Genomic DNA, 20,755 nt, shown 5'->3' with positions numbered 1-20,755 from the left:
CGTGCCCAGGCCAATTTCTGACCGTGACGGAATCACACATTCGAGACTTGCGGAGCCGCTTACCTAGTGCATTTCCTCTTCGGTTTGCTTTTTGTATAAATTGAAACCAAGTTAGAATGTTTGTCAGAAATGTGTGTTAAATGAAAGCAGGTTGGCTCTGAGTGAGGGCTTCAGGTCTCTCCTTAGTGTTGGAGGTGCTGTGATAGTCATCTCGACAGTTCAGAGATGCTTTCTGTTTACTCTTGGATTCCAGCTATGTTTAGGGAGGTAGATGTGGCTGGACATCTGTTGAGTTTCCTGATTTTAACCTTTATGTATGTTTGGTGTTAGGTGGTTTGATCACCTGTAGGACTTGGCAGTTGTCACAGGGTGCTGCGCTGAGGGTCCTCTGAGTACTAAGTCTGAGTACTAAGTCAGTCTGAGTACTAAGTCGTCACTCTTTGTGAAGTTGAGTTGGAGTGTTGGGCGCCTCTTCAGAGCCTTCACAGCACTTGATTCTCACAGGCCTCAGGGGACAGGCAAGACTTGTCTGGATGCCCCACTTCTCACAGGGGCAGGCAGGCCATGAGGTTTGCTCAAGTTAGTGACTAAGCTCAGCTTCCTCTCCCGTGGGTGTAAAACCTGTGTCAAGGTAGCAGAGGGAGCTGGTGGGTTCTCCAGCCTCCAGGGCACGGTATTAACCACAGTAATCACGACCACACCAATCACTAGCTCGGAGCCAGGCACTGTGACAGAACTGTGTGCATTTACCCTCAGGACACCCTGATCTGGTGTTACCAAGAAACTATTCCAATCCTTACTTCAGACATGAATAAAACTGAGGCCCAGAGAGGCAACCTGACTTACCCAAAGCCTCTCACCAGCCATTAGAGCCGCTGCCGCTCTGTTCTCCTCACTTTAGACATAACTGCCTCCAACGCAGACCCTTGGGTCAGACAGGAGGGACACCAATGCAAGACCCTGCCTCAGCCACAGATGATGTGTGATGTCTTATTTGCAAATGTATTCCTCCTCCTGGGGACTTGATGTCAGGCTCATGGCCATGTGCCTTCACTGCACCTGACCCCCAGCATCCCTGACCTCAGAAGCCTCCCTGAGACCCTGCCCACCTGGGCCCAGGGCTCCATTTCTGCAGGGGTCAAAACGAGCCCGCTAGAGAGTGTTCAAACAAAATGGTGAACGGGACACAAAGGACCATTAGAGCAGCACAGGAATCTGCATTGAGGGGTTGAGGGAAAAAGGCAACTGCAAACTTGCTGGGAAGGCACAGTGCCTGCTCCAATCCCACCCTAAGGCGCGCTGCGAGGACAGGTCAGCACTCTCATTGAGGGTCCCTGCTCCCGCCCCCCACCCCTCCATGCCACCCCTCCAGCACTCGCCTACCACCCTTGGGGCCCTGGTGACACCTGACACTGCCCACTAGGCAGAGCCCCTGGTGACACCTGACACAAGCCCACCTGAGCAGAGCCCCTGGATGAGCACTCCATCAGAAGGGCCATGACAGATCCTTCTAAGAAGAAGTCCAACCTCACAACGGTATTTATTCATCCCATGCTTCATAACTGCCCACTGTCGCTGGGCAGGTCCATCCAGGAACCCTCCGTTGAAAAAACTGGCAGATTTTATTGTTGTCATCGAGAGTTCCGAAAATGCTCCCACTAAGTTGTGGGTGGTATTTGCCGTTTTACAGGTACTTTCCCCATTGTAAATTTGTGAGATAGTATCATCCAACACTAACTTAGTGACTACTAGGAGCAGGCAGACAGACACCCAGGGATGCTGAGAATGTGTCCTTACTCCCTTGAGTTCTCAGTCCAGGGGAGACAGAACCACAGCTGAGCCATTTTTTGTGCAAAATGTACCAGGCGCCATTGGGCAGACCAGAGAAATAGAACACCTGAGGACACTGAGTGCCCGGGTCCTAGTCTGTGGCCTTGGCTTGCTCACCACCGGAATGGATTCATTCAGCAATAACCTGATGGAATCAGAGCCACCCCGGTTTCACCCAGATCTCCGTGGGTGTGTCCATCATTGTTGCCCAAGCTTTGCCTCTTACAAAAAAAATTTCAAAGTCCATCTTTTCTTTCTAAATGTTTTAAAAATCTTTCCCCCATTTCCCTAGATGTTTCCTCTGCTTCCCTCGCTTTTGTAAACTCACCAATAATTAAATATTCACAAATTGATATACTTTGTCCATTTCAGTAGCTGAACCTATGTAATTATGTTTCCCTTTTCACCTTGTATTACAGGAAGCTCAGAACTAAATTTAGAGCTTGGTCACAGAAGGTTAGCCATTGTAATTAGAAAATTTGTAATCTCTTTTCTGACTGAGTTCTAATTTCCCATTTCTATTTTAATAATCTCACTGTCATATCTTTTGTTATAAACCTTCACAAATGCTTTTTGATAAGAGGAGGAGAATAAATGAAGTCAATTTTAAAAAGGAATACTCTCAAACTATTTCAAAAGAGATTCTTGATCATTTAAATTGTTCTTGTCCAAAGATGATAGCTTTCTTTAATTTATGCCAACGAGCAGGGTTCCCCGCACTTCAATGATACTGCCGCAGACATGAATTTGGTATATTGATGAGGACAGTTCTCATTGCTGACATTTTATTTTCCCTTCAATGCCCTTAGCAACCTATGTGTGAATAAATGCATCTTTCCAAGCTACATTTATGGCTAAGCAATAATTTTAATGTGCCTGAACCTATACTTCAAATGTCCCTTTTAATCTTTCTCGATCTGTGTCTGGCCCCCCAAACCCCCATCTCCCTGAGAATTAATCTGAAGACCACATTAATGAGCAAACAGCCTGGAACACCCACCTGATCTTAGAAGCTGCCCTCTGGCTAACATTAAGTCCTCAGCCTCCACCACCCCAGCCCCCCCAACCCATGCCCTGATGCTCTGCTGTGAGCGCCTTTCATTCCTGCCAGCTGATTGTGTTCAGCAAATGTTTGTAAATGTCCATGTGGCCATGTCTCCTCCATGCTTCAGTGAGCTTCCGCCCCCTGGAACTGTGTTTTCTGAGTCTTTTGTGTCTCCTAATGGAGCCTGGAACATTTTGCACATGATAAGGAACTCAAATAAAATGAACAATAAGTGTCCCCAACCAGCTAGAGCTTTTTACGAGACTCTCAATGAAAACACTGAACTGCATCAATGTTTGATAGAGGCAAACATCTGGAGATGCCAGAGGCAGATGCCCAGTGATGCTGATGCTGATGCTGATGCTGATGCACGGGCACGAAATTATTTAGGGCTGGTGAGCATCTCTCAGCTGGGCCTGCTGCTACTGTGGTGACAGGCTTCCCCCTCTCAGGGCACAGTCCTGGCTGGGAGAGGGCTGGGAAAGTTTGCTAATTCACCCTCCAGCCCAGGCTGTCACAGCCAACTGCTGCCACGGGCCTGTTGCCCTGTCCCCAAGGAAGAGGAGGGTGGGTTAGATTTATTTTCTCATTCACTTTTCCATTTCACAGAAATATCATATTTTCTAGATGAAAGTATTAATTATGCCAGAGGCACCATCAAATGGCATTAAGTGATAACTAGATATTCAGGAGGTTGACATGTATATTGTTTCAAGCAGTTCCATGATTTATTAACTAATTTAGATAAATGGCAAATAGTGATATCATAATAGCCCCCTCTTATTCTGGTTTACGCCTCATTGTCTCTGGGTAGAGAGAGAAATGAATCATCCCACGGGCTCCATGGAAGAATGGCAGGCTGGCGAAGAGCACAGGCTCCAGCGTCAGACTCAGGGGGCTTCAGATCCCCGCTCTGCTGCTGACCAAGGGCCAAAGCTGTGACCGATGGGGTCTTCACAGACCTTCTTCAAGCCTCAGGGTTGAGGCTGGAGTGAGGCAAAGTACGCAGCACTGTGCCTGGCATAGAGGCTGTGCTCCCCTGTGTCAGTTGTTATTAAGTCTTGGGTTGAAAGTAGAGATGACTCTGGACTCCCACTCTCAGGGGTGAAGCCCACCTGGAAGAGGGTAATGTGTCCACATCAGCCTCTGACTAGTCCCTGTCGAAGAGGAGAGGGAAGCGAGAGTTTGTGAAAAGGCCATGCCTGGGGTGGGGGCTGCCATCGTGTGGCTGAGCTGGCATTTCTCTAGGGCCCGCGCCATGTTTACTTAGATTTATGAAAGAGGAAAAGGGCTTTCAGGGCACATGTTTTACCCCAAGTCACTATTTTCATCTGAGTGAAGCTAGCTTCATGCTGGGAGAAGCCTGTAAAGCCTCCCAGACAGAATGATTCTTTGCATTGCCTTTAATGACACCTGGCCAGACAGCCGACAGGGTTGTGAGAACCATGCAACCCATGCCAGCAGAACAGAAGATACACAGCAGCCATGTGTTCCGAGGCTGCGACCCCAAAACCTCATCCATACGCCTGCTATGGGGAAAGAAATGCTGCAGTCCCCACCCACTCGTAGTTCCTTAGAAATAGGTCTTCACCCAAATGCTATAGATCCCACAAAAGATAAATCCCCGAAGTTAAAAATTAAAACAGCAGAAGAGGAAAATTCCATTTTCTGAGAGTTACCAAATGTCAGCAGAAGAGCCAGCTTCTACCCCAGCTTAGCCCACGGGGCCCTGGAAGTCTGGACACGTGACCAGAGTAACAGAGGAAACTCGGGGCTGTCCCACTTCTAGTGTTGCCAAGAATGAAGTCTCCCTCACAGTGTTCCAAGTCACTGGTGTGGCCCTGTCAAGTACTAGTACCTTTTTACTTCCACTCCCCGTGGAAAGCTTTCTTTCTATGTTATAGTCTTAGAAACAGTGTTTCAGGCTGTTGTGATACCAGATTCCATATTGCTCTGGGTTGCAAACATAACAGCCTCTGGGGGCGAAAGCCTCAGTGACAGGTGGCCCAGGGGCACCTCCTCCCTGAGGGACCCTAACTGGCCCCTGCAATCCTGCTGCTACAGGTTTCTTGCCCGACCCTCCTTCTGCCCCACCCCCTGCACTTGCGTCTGCTAAGCAGTGGTCCCAGGGATTCCAGGAGAAAATGGAGAAACCAGGCGAGGTGCTGTAATGCTGCCCACCATCCTGGCCGTGCCGCACCCTCCCCAGAAAGGACTGTTGCTCCCTGCAGATTAAGTGCATGAGCTTTCAGACAGCTCTTTTTAAGAGCTTTGGCCCTTCTGACTCCTTTGTCACCCCTCTAGTCACAGGCACTCAATAAGTGCTGTCATGAGAGAATGGGGACTTTCTCTCCTCCATTACAGAAAGATGGGATGGGGTATTCTTCAGGGTATGATGCCCAGCCCTGGTTTTGAAAGGAGCTGGGGTAAATTATATATCATTCAAGCGATCAAATGTCAGCAAGTCCATTCATTTCAAACTTTTCTTTTCCATAAAGAATTAGTCTAGGAAAGAAATTAATCACACCAAATCCACGTCCAAAATGGTTATAGATCCCATGATCACGAATAATGATTAGAAGAAAAGAATAAACACCCCAGGATGTTGAGGACTCACATTTGGTACTTAACTGATTAAACCAGCCTTCTTGACATCAAGAAGGAGATTTCCTTCTGGCTACTGTCTGTCTTGGTATTCTCAGGCACGAACGAAGACAGCGGTAGTGGTAAGGCCAGGACACTTTCCTTTACAGGGAGGTCAGTTCTAACCTGCAACAAATTTGTATGGGTATCTCCTATGAGCCAGGTGCTACTCTGGGTGTCACAGATCCAACAGTGAACAAACAGACACAATCCCTGCCCTCATGGGACTGTGCCTTCTTGTGGAGGCAGAAAGACAAGACAGAAATGCAAAATGTGTTAAATGGTGATGTTTTGGAAAGAAAAATGAAATGGGTTAAGGGGAGAGGGTGATGGAAGGGGGTGTTATTCTGTACAGGGTGATACAGGCTATTCTGAGGAGGTGGCATTTGAATAGGGACCTGAATAAAGTGAAGAAGTGAGCCATGTGGGTATTCGAGGGAAGAATGTTACAGTAGAAGCAAAGGCCCTGGGGTGGGAGGGGCATGGCGCTTGGTGTACCGCACCCTGATACCGAGTCTACAAACCCACTCTCTAGCTTCAAGAGGCGAGACTAGTTGATCATCATTGCAGGAACAAAGCCTTCTCACCAGTAAGTCAGAAGAGTTTGTCTCAGTCCTGATGAGCCATTTTTGCCCTTCTCAGCATCTTCCTGGAAGCCTCTTAATTCAGCACACACTGACTTCCTAGGGGAATTGCATTCTAGCTGGGGGTTGCATTCCCAGATGAGATACCAGCCTCCAGTCAGGAAAGGCTCTGACACGACAGTGCCTTAAACACTCAGTCACAGGCCCCACAGTGCTATAGAACAGTCAGACCATTAGAAGTATGCCCCGCACCTTCCACCACTGGCATCCACTGACGCCATGTGGGCCCTGCCCTGCAGCTGGTGCCAAGATGAAAAACCTAACTGAATCATGATTCTAGCCTAAAGCTTGTCTTCAGATTATGACAGATGTGCGTGCCAGAATCATCTTAGCACCTGGACACAACCCCCATAAATTACTTTTGTTTTCTGGATCAGAGGAAGGTCACTAGCCAGCCCTGGTGAAGGAGAAGGGGCGTTGGAGCTTGCAGGAAGGTCTACAAGGCAGGCTCATACAGCTAAAGGAGGCTAGGGTAGGAAGGAGTCTTTGGAACATTGTTGGCTCCTAGTGGCCGTGTTGAGTTTGCAAAGTGTCTGGTGCAGGTCTGGGATCACTGTTGGTCAGCTGGCCTGGCAGTGGGAAGGAGGCCAGGACAGAAATTTTGAGCCAGTTCAGAAGTAGCAGATCCAATCACAGTTACTCAATAATCTGACTATTATTTGGCCTATGTGACTCCAAAACCACCAGTCAGAAGAGAAATCTTTCCCACTCAGAGCTGGACAGGCACATGAGCTCAATAGCTAAGAGTTTTACCATCCTCAGGCAGAGAAGAGGTAGGAAAGGCAGTCCTGAATCTCCCAGGTTCAGTTCGAACAGAGCAGTGTTCCAGGGATCTAAGCACCTTTGTCAGGATTTGAAGGATATGACTATGGCAGGATGAGGCTGCAGGTGTGCACATGGTTGTCTGAAAGATGCCCCCAACCTGTGCCTGGAACACAAGAATGTGTGTACTTATACAATATGGTACTGAAAACGTTTGTCTCTTCCACTAATTTTTTTTTAACTATTAGAAAGTACAGGTTGATTTTTGTTTGAGTCTAATTCAGCTACCACTGTTGTTTAATTCATTGGACCAGCTTCTGTATCTTGATAAATGTTACTTAGAGTCACCATATTAAATTAGGAGCTGATTATATCTGATTTACCATGTAACAGGGTTAGGTCCATTTCCTGGGATGTAGCAGAAGGGCCTGATGGACACCAAGCTGACCCATAATTACCTCTTAAAATGAGAGCCCAAATGGGTCATGCCAACAAGGTCCCCTGACTAATGGGGACACACCAGCAGAATTACCTAGGACTCTGTAAGAAGCACCATGGCTGCCGGTACCTCTACAGAACCCTTGACCCTTACCCAGGACCACATCGCCCCTGATGTATGTATCTGAGAGTGACCCCTTCCAGTGGCCACTTGCCAAAGGTAGTAAGTGGGACCTGGAGGCTCTGTGGCATAGTGGATTGAGAAGAGCTCTAGTTTCAGAGTCAGATGGACCTGGGTTCAAATCCCAGCTCCTCCATAGTGATCTTGGGCTGCAAGCTTTACCTCTCTGGGCCTCAGTTTCCTCACCTGTAAAATGGTGAAGACAAGAGCAGGCATACCTCGGTGGTGTAGTGAGGAGGTGTGACGACCCTGGGAGCTTGGCCTCAGTTCCATGGAGCCAGGGGCTTTGGAGTATCATGGACATCACTGACACACCAATTTGTAACAAGGTGCTTTGCTTTGGACATGGTCACTACAGAAACAACGTTGATACCTGGCCACTGGCTGAATCTTCCAGTCAATGAGGACAGTAACCTGGCAGTACAGACAAGAAACAACTGATCAGGAAGTCCTCCAAGAGGAATGGGGACCACCACCCGGCCCCTACATTGCAGTCAGCTGCTTCCGGGTGAGCCTGGGCCTAGAGGGTCCTTTTGTGTCAGTGTCCCCAAGATGGGACGGATGACACTTAGATCCTCTGGACCCCATGGGACTAGAAGGGATCCCCTCCAGTCCCACTTCCCGCCACCCCAGGTAGCAGTTGTGTTGGAGGTGAGGGGAGGACACCAGTGTTGTGCTGGGACCAGGGACTAACATTCACAAATGAAGCAAGGTGGAGACCAGATGTGCCATGGGGCAGTGGCTCCTCCCACCTCAGCCCCCCACCTCCACCCAGAGCCCAGAGTAGGAGCTTTGGTAGTAGCAGAGGCCAGAAGTCTTGTCTGAGGAGAGCAGGGCCTCAGCCTACAGCCTAGCCAGGCCTGACTTTGAATCCTGAAGTGACCTCCTCCCACCCCCACCCAGAGGGACGGTTCATTCCTTTGGTGTTTGAATGAGAGTCCGAGAGTCTGGGGAGGCATAGGGAGGGGCTCTGCTCTCTTTGTTCAGAGCCAACAACTACACGCTCAGTGTTTAAAAACGTTTGAATCAACAGAGGACTGTTTATCAATATTTAAAAACAGAAATGTAATTAGAGGTTGGCGAACCCCCAGAGCTCCTGGCCACGGATGTCAAAGGCTTCCTTGACCTGGAGCCGGGAACAGAATGAAAAGCGACCACAGACACGGTCTGCCGTGGTGTGTGCTCTGCCACAAATCCCACTTGACAGGCGCTCCCCACCAAGGCTCATAAAAGGTTCTGTGGCTAAGGGAATGGCATTTCACATGTGTCCACACTTTTTCATTCCTAGGTGGTTTTTCTTTCTAAACTTGGTAATATGGACATTCTATTTTAAGAATATTAATTATGGCCTAGTGTGAATGTAACTAATGTGAACCAAAAGACCCAACTTGGAACTGAGGGAAAGAAATCAAAGTAATTTATGGGGTAATTTTGTGTTCGCAACCCTCAAGATTGCCTGAGAATGTGTCTAATGCATTTATTTCTGGTCAAGAGAAGTGAATAACCAGCTTTTTGGTGGTTTCTGGAGAACAAGGGGATGGCTGGCCACATCTGCCTTAGAGAGGCCGGCTCAGGCCACCTCAGGCCAGGTTCCCTCCTCTGGTCTCAAAGAGGCAGTGTCAGGAAGGTAAAAATAGAGTGAGGGATTCAGCAACAGCTTTGACACATGGCTTTCTCATTCCATGGACTGCCACGTAGGGCCCTGCTTTTCCAACTATTCTAAGTGAAAAAGAAAAAAAGTAAGATTACCTGAGAACAAAATTAAAACAGTGCTATATTTTAGCCACCTTTTCTGTGTTCTTCCACCTTCTCCCAAGAGCTCCTTTTGGCTGCTCTTTTGCACCAAGCCAAAAATGGAATGAGCCCTAAGGTTCTGTCCTTGACCCCCTTCTTCCTCCGCCTTTTCTCAAGAATGGGCATCTACAGCTGTGGCTTTACCACAGGGTCCATGTGGCCATAGCCCTGGCATGTTACAGGAACCTGCACAGAGCTCTCCAACATCCCAGAATCAGATTCAACATCTCCCTCTGAAGGGTGGCATTTGGGGCATATTCCTCTTCCCAGTTGCTATTCCAAATAGCCTTGTCTGTATGCCAGTGGCCGGGACTGTTTGACATGTGACACCAGTCCCAGCCCCTCCAAGCTTCCTTCTGAGGCAGGGCTGGGAACAATGTGTGCTCCCTGAAGGAGGCCCTAACAGTCAATGCAAGGGGAGATCAGGAATGCTTCCCAGAGGAAGAAACTTTTCAGCTGAGACCCAAAGGTGAGGAGCAGCCAGCCAGGCGAGGTGGGTGGTTCCAGCGTGATGGGACAGCATGAAGGGACAGCATGAAGAAAGGCCCACCCTGAGAGACTGGAGACCATGGGAGGAACCAGGAAGGCTTTGGAGGCAGAAGCGGTGGAGACTAAGACTGGCAAAGGGTGGGACAGGAGACAGCAGCAGACTCAGGGGTGGATTTCACCCTGGGAGCCATGGAAGTGTTTTAGGGTGGGAGAGTGGTGGGGGGGAGTTTTTAAGTAGAAAGATCACTCTGGCTTCTGTGTGGAGAATGGATGGTGAGGGCAAGGCTGAAGGACCCAGTGAGAGACAGTGGGGCTCGGCCAGAGTGTCTTCCCAACACCCCTGGACCCCAATAATAGCTCTACCTGGCTCCTGCTTGTTCACGCCTTCTGAGCCTCCCCAGTTCTCTGTCCAAGCCAATGGGCGCTGTGGGCCAGTTCACACTCAGGTGCTAAGGACAGTGGCAGCACCCACCTCAAACCCCTCTGGGACAGAGGAGGGCAGCAGCAAAGAGGTTTGAGGACGGCTGCATGTCTCCCCAGGCCCCCGGGGTGTTCCTCCTTGCCTGCGGGTACCTCCTGAGCAGTCGAACCCTGTGGCATGGCAACCTAGGCAGAAAGAGCCATGGATAAGTCTTACCCAGAGTCTCTAGCTATGTGCCATTCTAGCTATGTGACTCAAGACACATCACTTTACCTCTCCGAGCCTCAGTTTCCCTGAGTATCAGAGCAATGATACATAACCTCCCTGGGGTGTTTAGAGGATTAAATAAGAGGTTATCTCTGTGACACTCTTAGTACAGTGCCTGCACACAGTGATGCCCCCAAAATGTTGATGAAGATGGTGATCTCAGCAAGCTATAGGGGCTAACACCACACATGTGAGTCCACACAAGTCTTTTAACCCTCAAGGCTATAATTTTGTTTATCTCCCTTTATACAAAGTGGCTTAATTGATGTACTAGTTCAAATAGTTGGGGGTAATTTTCTCATAGCTCCTGCCTGGTATGTACAGAGAGAATCGAACCTTTTGATGATGGACATTCTAAACGGGCTAGAAACCATTTAATTAATTCAGCTAAGGTTCCCTGTGTGCTTCTCAGGAACTTGGTTCTGTGCTCTGTGCTCAGGGGGCTCCAGGCTGCCGGTACAAAGCCCAGTGGGTGTGCGATTGAGGGGAGGGGGTGAGAGCTGCAGAACTGAGCCTCAGAGGACTGGTGCCAGGTAGACCGACCAGGAAGGGTGTTCCAGACTCAGGGACAGCATGTGCAAAGGCACGGAGGCGTGAAAGAGCGTGGCATGTTCCAGGAAAGGTGAGCGCCAGAGGTTGGGGCTGTCAGGAGGAATGAGTGGGAGGAAGGGGAAGGCAGAAGTGAGGCTGAGGTAGAAGGATTTGTTCTGTGCTCAAAGGGAGATCTGGAGATGCTGGACGAGGACAGAAGGAACTCAGAGTTACTCGTGGTGGGAATCGGGCTTGGACATGGAGCATGATGGGAGGGCTCAGATGCAGGCCTGGTGACTGTGCAACCATGCAGGCAGGAAATGAGGCCTCAGGGGAGGTGATGGCCAGAGGGAGCAGGGCCTAGAAATGGACTGCAGAGCTGGGAGGACTGGCCTTAACTCTGAATAAGTCTCTGCCCTGAGGCTGAGAGCTCGGAGCTAGAACATGGAGGGCAGGGCTGGTCAGCTGGGGCCCAGGGAACGGGACCCCACCTGCTGCCACTTTCAGTCTCCCTCTGTCTTTTATCTTTAACGGCCATCAAGATTGCACCAAATACGTTTTAATTGCTTAATATGGTTCCTTCAATAAATGGAATGTTTTCTATTTCCTCCTCAAACAGAAAGCAAAGCTACCGATTACGTAGTCTCTCATGTGTATGAATGTCTAGATTTTTTCCCTTAATGTATTAAAAGAAAACAATTTGGGCTCAAGGATGAGGTTTGGTGACATCCCTTTGGTGCCCAGCTGGCCCTCAGTGCCCTCCACCCGACCCCGAGAGAACCTACAGCTGAGAACCCACATCCCAGGCTCACCCTCTAAGGGCTGGAGCCAGGCCCAGCCATGACTCTTTACATGTGAGATCTGCAGATCTTCCTGCAAAGCCAGAGGGCATATTCTTAAACCCTGGGACAATGACATTTTGATAAAGTTTTTAAAAAACTATTTCACTTTGCAAGACAAACAGCTAATAAAATAGATTCTTTTTTGGTAACCACCCATACAGCAATCAATCTGTCACTCGGAAAATTGTTTCCGAAGAGGTGTGAAATGAGGCCACTCTGGAGTTCTGTAGGAACAGAGAGCCTGAGAAGCCTTCCTCTCACCCAGATTACACTTGCCACCAAAAAACAGGGAAACTATCTGATTCAGAACACAGGAAATACCTAGCTAATTAGTTGTTCAATCAATACTGACTTTTGGAAGACAAATAGGAGGCCACAGTTCCACTGTTTATATGCAGCCAGCCCACACCTATCTTCACATGTATTTCTTTTCAATTGCCTTGGTTAATTTTCAATTCTATCCCAATTGGGAGGGAAAAAACTGTTTCCCACAGAGGGGGCTTGCAGAGAGAGTCACATCATGGGACTCGGCTGTGCTATAGCCATTCAAGTAATAACTTGACACAAAGGGTCATTTCAACACCACCAACAAAAATCAAAAGGACAAGCCTGGGTTGTAAGACACCACCTGAGGCCACCATCAGAATAATGAGGCCTTCCCTCTTTCTCACTCTGTCTTCAGATCTGCTGGGCTGCCTGTGTTTTTTCTGCCTTTATTTTCCCTTAGCCCTCATTCTCTCGCTGCTTAAAAAAAAAGGAAAGAAAGACTCATTATGTTGTACAGAGATCACAATTTAAGTCATCTTAAATCTTTTTTGGAACAAGATGGACTAGATCTTAGTTACTCAGAACTTCCCTCAAAGCAGCTCTAACTGAAGAATCTGCTTCATTAAACTTAGAAGGGAAGCAAGCTGCTGTAAGTATGAAATACTGAACAGCAGTGTCTGTGCACAGTAGGCCCTCAATAAATGTCAATTTTATGTTTTTAATGATGGATCTGAATAGCCTCAGAAACTGGGTATTAACTACTCTGAAATAAATAAATAAATAAATAACCAAAATATTACTAACAGGAACATATCAGAACAAACAATGGTAAAACTATAAAAGAAGTGAAAAATATCTGGAAGTAGTAGTTGGCATAACTGAAACAATAAAACAAAGAAATCAGCAACGTTGATGATAACATAAAACATCAAATCAGAAATACAGACAAAGAAAGCCAACAGCGGTAGAAATAACTGATTTGAAAAATGGGAAATGGTATCACAGCTTTAAAATAGAAGGAAGAAATAAATGGGATGAGGCATCTGATGAGGGAAACATCAGGAAAGAAATAATACAAGAAAGTTTTCAGAGATGAAAAAACAGCTCAGCCTAGAACTAAAGTAAACACACTGTACCTTTCAAGTTTAACTTTAAGGGAAAGAAATAAGCATTTACTAAGTTTTTGAATGATAAGTCTGGGTGCCACTTGCAGGGGTACCTGTCCTGCAGATCCCTAACGCAGATGAAATGACTGACTCAGAGGCAACATGTCTGAGGAAAGAGAAGGGGAGTGTCTCTCGGTGGTGAACACAGCTGGACCTTTCCTGGGTCCGAGTTTTTATTAGGTTGGCTATGTGCAGAAATGCATGATTTGAGGAGGCAGCCCCCCTCCTAATCATCCTTAGGAAGGACAAAGAGAAACGTGAATCAACATATAGTGATAAGCAGTTCAGACTTTCAGGGCCAGAGTACATTGCAAAAGTTTAGACTACACTCCGAGTTAGACATTCCGTTCATATAGATTTGGAGTCATACAAAGCAGAGCAGGCAGAGCAGGCTTTACTAGTGTCAAAGAGCATGTTGCGTTCTTATTTCTTTTCCTAAGACCCTCTGGAGAGTGGGAACGGTTGTGCAGGAATTGGAGCATGCTAACCAGCTTGTCTTTAAGACTTATGGGCCCATATGCTGGTCTCGGGTCAAAGGAGCGGTCATAGTTTCCAATACCACACAGATCGGTCTCCCACATCTGGGGAAGTGAAAGGAGATATGGTCTTTTGAAATCGGATAAAACGACAAGAGAGCTGACATTGCAAATAGTGAAGACAAGATGGACCTCAGAAAAAAATGTGCAATTCTAACCACATACCAGTTATGCTCCTAAACAAGACTTGCTCTGTACAAGCAGAAGGAGAAAAAAAAAAAACTCATTTAAAACTTGGGGCGAATTTGTGCACAGTTATACTTTTTAAAAGCAAAGGAGAATGTCTGACTTTTTATAAAAATGTAAAAGACCAAAGCTGATATAACATAACATTGGAATTAGAATGGACCAATCAAAAAAGAAAAAATAAGTAATCTGAAATGTAATCACTCCTAATAATTCCCAAATCCTGATCCAGCCCAGACCTCGCCTCCTGAGTTCTAGGCCTTAATATCCCAGTCACATGGTCACATCTATGCAAATATCCCTCAAGGCCACTAACCTGCCTTCACTCACCTAGGCCCTGGTGAGTGAGCAACTTCAGTGCCCATGCAGTTGCCTGAGCTGGAAACTTCTAAAGTCATTTCTGGTCCTTTCCATGCTCCTCAAGCCACCCCTTGCTTTCATCCATTTCATCTGCTAGGACTGCCATTAAAAAAAATACTACAGGCTGAGTGGCTTAAACAACAGAAATGTATTTTCTCACAGCTCTGGAGGCTAGAAGTCCAAGATCAAGGTTCTGGCTGATTTGGTTTCTGGTGAGATCTTTCTTCCTGGCTTGCAGCCCTCACATGGCCAGTCCTGTTTGCCTGTGTGAGCAGGTGGGAGCTCTCTGATGTCTTTCTTACAAGCACACTAATCCTATCAGATCAAGGCTCCATTCTTATGACCTCATTTAACCTTAATTTCTTCCTTAGAGGCTCTGTCTCTAAATACAGCAACATTGGGGGTTGGGGCTTCAACATATGAATGGGAGAGGGGGGCTAATGGTGCCTTCTCATCCCTAGCAGTTACTCTGCGGTACTTCTGCACCCTCCTTGGGTCTCAACTGAATGCACACAGGCCATCTGAGCATGCCTGTTCAACCATGCTTCTTCCCTTGCCTTAGTTTTGAGTGTCTAGAGATAACTCCTTTACCAGAGTTTAGTCAAGACCTTTCCCTAAGGCCAGCAGCTGCTCCCACCCTCACCTTAAGGGACTTCTGCCACCCCAGCCTAGTTTCACGTCCGCATGAAGTCTGACCCTGACATTCAGCTGGAGGGCTGTGTGACTTAGCCTACGTTACCAAAACTCTCTGCACTTGAACTTTGCTGAAGGCACCTGGCCCCAGCGCTACCATATGGATAAATAAATCATCCTCCTAGGTGCCAGCCCCTTTGCAAACAATATTTCTGGACCTGTAAAGTCGGTGTCATTATTCTTACTTCAAGAAAGTAGAAACTGAGGCTTGGAGAAATGCCTGGCCTGAGGCCACCACTTACTGGTCTAGGGAGCACGTCGGTCCAGGTCCACAGCTGTTTCTGCTGCCCAGGCTGCATCTCAGAAGAGGCAGAGGCATCCGGGAACATGGAGCAAAAGCTCCATGCGTCTGGGAACGTGGTCTCACTTGGAGCTGCACATCCATCAGGGGTTACCCCAGGTGCTGGTCTGTGGTCTAGGGGCCTGTGGGCTTGAGGCCCCTGGTGGACAAGCAAGCAGGCATGCGCTTAGAACCATGGCTGGCTCCATGGACACTGCCTTGCTGTGCTGGGTAAATGGCCCGATTTCCCGCCCCCTTCAGGCCTGCCCTGCCCCACTCCTACTGCCTATTTAAGAAAGAGGCCCCTACTCCACTGAGCCCAGGCACCGCCAGCTTCCAGAGCTAGGAGAGCAGCGCTGCAGGCCTCGCTCACTCGGGATGAAAGGTCCTTCTGTTTCATCATTTCCTACCGGTGCGTTTTGAATGATGATGCTGAGCTGGGTTGTAGCGGGAGCTGATTCTGCTCGCCTGGGAGTGTATTGAGATGTGTAGCTGGCAGAGGGAGGCTTTGATTGAATTTTTCCCATTTCTAATCCCTGACTTGACGCGCTCTTATTTTCAAAGAGGGAGAAAGGCTGTGTTTGTGAAAGGACAGAGGAGAACATATCTCAAAACAAGGTCTGGCTCAGAATATCAACGATCTGACATGTTTTTCTTTTCTTTGAAGAAAAGAAAAGGTCCTGTAATTTCAAGGTTGTAGAGATTCCATTTCCCCTCAGAAACCCCTCCCTAAACAGTTAGTTCCTGTCATTTAATTCTATTTTGAAAAAACACACAGGGGATTTTTTTTCCCCCTGGAAAGAGTCTGGTAAAGGAAGGAGGCTATATAGCTGGTGGGGGACAGTCTGGGGGACATTTAGGGAATGTCTGAGGACAAAGACCCTCTGACAAACTTCTCACTGAGAGATGAGGAGTGAGCTCCTCCCCCTCTGAGAAGGCAGGGGAGCTGAGTCACACAGGCCAGGACGGCTCAGAAGAGGCCTGCCTCTTCCATATCCACTTTTCAGATGCTTGCCAACCTATGGTCTAGGGTCAGGTGAGCCCAGCAAGAGGGTGAAGGGCAGAGGTTCATGCAGGCTGTCACTCTGGCAGGTGTGTCCCCCAGGTACAGGGGACAGGGCCTCCCCTGGAGGCCAGGATAGCAAGTTTCCCTCTGACCTCTCAGCAGGTTGGCCTCCCCAGGTTATGGGTGGGGAGAGATGCCTACCAGGTGCTTAACTCAGAGGAAATAAGCCAAGGTGCCCACATCGAAACAAGGGCTCTTAGGGGAACACAGGTCACCTCCTGTAGAGCAAGGACCTAGGAGCTCTGGCTTCCTTGTCCCACTCTGATCTGGCAACATCAAGTACCCGTGCTCATTTGGTCCTGGCCAGGGCCATTTAAGACCCCGTAGTGACCGACACCCCCCCCCCCCCCCGCAGTATTACAGAGGAGGGGGCATCTGAGACTCACGGGTTAGATAACTTTCCCAAGACCATTCAGCTGACTGAAATACATGTCTCACTGGAGCTTTTCTATGTGGACTCCTAATCAGGAGGGTGCCAACTATTTGCCAAGTGAGGAGACATGCCTTCCAGTGCTTGTGCAAACATCTTTGGCCTGGGGCAGAGGGGCTGGGACTCCAGGTTCAGATTTTTCTGAAATAATAACTGGCTGACTTATAAAAAGTAAGTGTACAGAAAGGATGGGGAATGGTTCAGTAAGGCCCTGTGGAGTAATGGCTGGCCTACTTGGGATGTGAGGGTGGTAAGAGGACTGTGGGCCGGGGGCAGAACTGGCTTGAGAAGGTAGAGAGCCAAGGAGCGCTGCAAGGGGCCTGCGCCCAGGAGTGAGGGGGTAGGAGCTTAACTTTCTGGGCCTGAGTCCAGGGTCCGGGCCAGGTGCCAAGGATGCAGCTGGAAAGTCTGCGTCTGGACTTGGGACTGGACAGAAGAGCCATGGCTGTTTTATCTGAGGCCAAAGGGGAGCTCAGAGGGTTGTCTGGGGTCAGAAATCAGGGGGTGGGGCTGCACCTGAGGTCAGGATCAGAGCTAAAAGGGTGGGGCTGGGCTAGAGAACAGAGAATCCCCACCAACTGGGGCACAAGTGTCTTTGGGCAGTGGATCCTCCGGTTGAGTGAGCGTCCCTGGTCACCACCTCCTCCGAAGACCCCATTGGGTTCACAAAGTGTCCCCTCTGAGCCTTTCCTCCACAGCCCTGTTTACTCCCTCCCCCCCTTACCTGCTACGACGAAATGCCTCTGGTTCTTCCTCTCCACACACATCCTCCCCCTCCCACCTGTCCAGCCCCGGGAGCCACTGTCCCCCTTCCTGGGCCTGGGTTCAGTTTTCTCCCAACTCAAGGTATCTTTGCAAGGATGAGGTCACAAAAAACTCCTGGGGAGAGTTCCGATTGTCCTAGCTTTACCTATCAGATCAAACTCAGGCTGGGGCTCTGAATTTGCCTCTCCCCGGCCCCCACCCCGCAGGGCCGAGTCCTGGCCTGGGTCCACTTGTAGGTCTCCTCCCTCCCTCCTGTAGAGTCCTCCCCATCTGTCAACACTTCTCTCCACTGCCACCACCGGCCCCCCTGCCTGTCCGAGTCTGTCACACAACACTCCATCCCCACCCCCGCTAGCTGCACAAAGTCCACGGGGACAGCACAGCCCACACCCTCTCCTAGGCGACATGAAGGGTGCGGCAGTGCCTCCTGCAGTGCGGGTGGGGCCGCTGGGCCACCGCACCCGGCTCACCTGTGCTGGGCTGCGCAGCTGTGGGTTGAGTTCCAGGCACCTCTGTAAACCGCTGATCATCTCCTTTCAGGTCCTTGACTCCGCAGTGACAGTGACGCCGTCCTCAGACAGAAGGAAAAGAAGGTCCCAGAGGCCCTTCCTCTGGTAAGACAGGGGCTTCTGGAAGGGGTGGGGGATGGCGCTCCAGGCCTCCCCTCATAGGCTACTTATTAATGCTTTATATAAAGAGGTGCTCTGTGAGATTACTTAATAAAAGATTCTGCTGCTTGGTTAAAATGTCTGAAAACACACCTCTAGGTTAAGCAATCGGGCCAGCAGTTACGCCCTATTTTGAATAGTCCTCCTGTGGAATACAATGCCAGCAAAGGGGGTATGTCTAACACACCCAAATCAATGGAGAAAATACGAACTTCTTCAATACATAAAAAAAGGATTGAGGCAGTACCTCACAAAAATGAAGGACTACAATTTAAATATCCTGGAAAATGGAACCAGATATTATTACCCAATAAATTTTTTAAAAATAAGGATGCTATGAAACAGGCCTCTCAAACAGCTTGGATGGAAAGCAGGTTGGCATACACATCAGAAACTTTAAAGTAATACTACTCTTGAATGCCCAGAGGAATAATTCAAACTGTTGGGCCATTCTCAGGAATAACAGCAGAAATTAGCAACCCCCTGACATGGGGAACCTCAGTCCAGGAGCCAGGACAGCAAGACCATTATAAGAACTTCCCCTCTCTCAAATATTGGCAAATTAAATGTTTTCTGGGTTGCCAGGCCGGTTAGAGAGTTTTGGGGGTCCAAGGTGATGGGAAATGGATGGAAGGAAAGAGGAGGTGGATGAGGCCGATAGTCCACAGGGAGGGAGGGAGATTATTGGGATTTTCACTGAGGCCTCAGTGAGAGTGGGTGACAAATTCACCTCCAAGGGACTGGAAAAAAAGTGGTGAGGATCTTGTTTTGTGGGAATTGAGGAGGGAAAACAAGCAGAACAAGGGAGATATTGCGGGGGATTTTTTATTCTTCCCTAGGAACTTGACCTGGAGTTGGGGGGCCTTGGTGCTGGACAGTGCTCTTTTATATATTTTGTGTATGTTTGTATATCATTCGTATTCAGCCTTGCTGAGAAGGGTAGAGAGGAAAGGAGAATTGGAGGTAGGTGGCCTGGCTGCCCCTCCCAGGGACTGTCACTTACTTCTCTGAGTCCCAGTTTTCTCAAATGTAAATGGGGTCAGTGGGGTCAACAGCACCCACAGGGGTGGCCGCACAGTTCAGTTGCACCATCAGTGTGAAGAGCACATTCTGGGGTGCATGTGCCGTGCGACATCTGCTCAGATGTCCCCAAGAAGTGGATCTGTTAGTTCTGCTTGTCTGACGCTTATTTCTCATCTCCCTCATGTTCTTGCCATGGACTGGCTCATGGCTGTGTCCCCACCTCACAGGGACAGAGAAAGAAAAGGAGGCAGGGAGTGTGTAGTCCTGAGCAGGCTGCTGGTGCCCAGATGAGCTGGATTGTAAAGCTCCCCTGGCTGGACTCTAGGTTTACAGGGGGCAGGGCTGACACCTGTCAGTCAGTCCTCTGGGGTTCCTAATATCTGCCCACTATGTGCCCCACACACAGCTAGGCTTAGGAGAAAATCCTGAGTGCCCGCAAGGGGACACAGGCCTCACAGAACTCAGAACGCACCTTCCCAGGACTGGAGTTGAAGTGGCTGGGTGAGCACCCCACCTCCGCCTCCCCGAGCACCAAGGCTGCTGGTGTTGGCCCTGTGGGCATGGTCCCTGGGCCTGCAGAGACACCCCAGAGGGCCATAGACATAAAAGTCTCTCTCCTTTTGTTTTGAGGGGAGAAATTTACTAACAATGCTTAAGCCTCCTCTTTCTCAGTCCAGCCTCTAGCTCAGTAGATCTGAAGATGTGACGGGCTGGCCACGTCTCTGGTGTGCAGACTGCAAACATACAATGCACAGGAACTGCCAGCTGCCAAGAGAGAAATGGCCCATTTAAGTCAAAGGTCTCTAGTTATCCTTGGGGCCTGGCTGGGATTTGGTGAAGTGACCATCACTATGACTTCCAAACCTGAAGCCCCTCTGCTGAGGCCTTATCCCTTTGCACAGATGAGGGCTACAGAGAACAGCCCCAGCAAAGGCATGGAGGTCTAGCAGGGCATGGTGGGGACTGTGCAGGTCAGGGGCCCTGGACTCCAGAAGGAGGAGAGCGGCAGAGTCATCAGTCTGCTGGGCCTAGCCTGCCCTTCCCTGCTCTTCCTTCTCTGCCAGATGCATCTTCCTGGGGGCAACTGAGACCACTGAAAAGTTTAATAGGGGAGCAATGTGGTCTGATGTGCAGTGTAGAAAGATCCCTCCAGCTGCCTGGGAGAGGCCAGCTCAAGGAGGCCAGATGGTGGCTGCTGCAGTATCTAGCGGGGAGAGGGTGAGGCCTGGGCTGAGCATGGCCAGCCACGGGAATAGAGACAGGGGCTAGGGAGGCAGAACAGAGGGCTGCTGGGAGGAGGCAGGGTATGGAGGAGGGCAGAGCCTTGGGACTGCTCAGGAGACAGCTGGTTTTGGAGAAGTAGAAGAAGAAAAATGAATTTTTAGGGGAAGATGAAGAGCTGTCAATCAAATTTATGTTGTCACAGAT

The 20,755-nt window shown here is 49.1% G+C and overlaps 1 protein-coding gene across 2 annotated transcripts in view; it reads left to right on the top strand.

The window, feature by feature from the left end:
• Positions 1-20,755, top strand: part of SMPD3 (sphingomyelin phosphodiesterase 3) — a 79,399-nt gene that overhangs the window by 34,381 nt on the left and 24,263 nt on the right. The window contains exon 2 of one of the 2 annotated variants that reach the window (XM_090260369.1): positions 18,177-18,250. The gene's annotated coding sequence lies outside the window, so the exon portion shown is untranslated. Of the gene's footprint in view, positions 1-18,089; positions 18,251-20,755 lie in introns of those variants that run through there. The other variant, XM_090260370.1, reaches the window with a different exon arrangement.

This window comes from Furipterus horrens, unplaced genomic scaffold (assembly GCF_987537825.1).
Source record: "Furipterus horrens unplaced genomic scaffold, mFurHor1.1.pri manual_scaffold_13, whole genome shotgun sequence".
Classification (NCBI taxonomy): Eukaryota; Metazoa; Chordata; class Mammalia; order Chiroptera; family Furipteridae; genus Furipterus; species Furipterus horrens.
This window is presented reverse-complemented; position numbering and strand designations above follow the sequence as displayed.